Genomic DNA, 1,147 nt, shown 5'->3' on the forward strand with positions numbered 1-1,147 from the left:
AACTGAAAAGTTAACGAATGCCTACTTTCCATTGGAAAGGTAATTGATACTTAATTAATCAATAATTAATTAACTTTTGTAGGGATTTTTATTTGGTTAGGCTTCTTACATACGCATTGAAGTATATGGGTAAAAAAAAATGCGTTCTTTGTAATTATCAAATACTAACAGCTGAAAAGAGGAGCGACCTTCTCTGAGTGCAAAGGCAGCTTGCTCACGATGCTTTCTCAATACCCAGGATCTAAGAAGCAGAGCCTAGCTGTTCACTATAGAACTGAGATCCATGGCTCCCGCCTGCCGTCCCAGCTCCTCAGGAGGCTGAGATCTGAGGATCGTGGCTCGAGGCCAGGCCCGGGCAGAAACGTCTGTGAAATTCTTATCTCTACTTAATCACAGGGGAAAAAATGCCAGAAGTGGCGCTGTGGCTCAAGTGGTAGAGCGCCAGCCTTGAGCACAAACAGGCTCAGGGACAGTGCCCAGGCCCTGAGTTCAAGCCCCAGGACTGGCCAAAAACAAACAACAACAACAACAAAAATCAAGAGATTTCCGTTGCCTGGCAAGTACTGAAGACATTGGGGCGTTCCTGTCTGCAGGATTTGCTCGCTGTGTGTTGAAGTGGTTGCAACGGGCAGACCACAAGAAAATACACAGCACTACAACTAGTATTCTCGAACCCTGCCCGGGGAGACTGACTCTGCGTCTGTGGGTCTGAAGTGAGCAGGAAGGAAAAGTCCGTTCATCTGAGGGTGTGGTCTTGTGTCTGTTGGCTGGGTGTGGTGGCTCAAGTCTGTAATCCCACGTATTTGGGAAACAGAAATCAAGCAGTCATGGGTTCGAGACCAGCCTAGGCCAAAAAGTTTTGTTTTGGGTTTTTTGCAAGACTGCATCTCAACTAGTGCTGGGTGCCGTGGCGCAGGCCTGTATCCCCAGCAGTGGTGGACGCCAGGCAATGGCCGGGCAGGAGAGCTGGGCACGGTGGCATGCGCCTGCCACCTCCAGAGACACGGGCAGGTACAGCAGGAGCGCCGCAGTCCGTAAGGCCATCCTGAAGAGGACATGGGAAAAGGGGTGGAAGTGTGGCTCAAGCACCAGGCTGCGAGTTCAATCCCCAGTACTACCAAAAGGAGGAGGAGGAAGAGGAGGAGGA

Source organism: Dipodomys ordii, unplaced genomic scaffold (genome assembly GCF_000151885.1).
Source record: "Dipodomys ordii isolate 6190 unplaced genomic scaffold, Dord_2.0 Scaffold81, whole genome shotgun sequence".
Taxonomy (NCBI): domain Eukaryota; kingdom Metazoa; phylum Chordata; class Mammalia; order Rodentia; family Heteromyidae; genus Dipodomys; species Dipodomys ordii.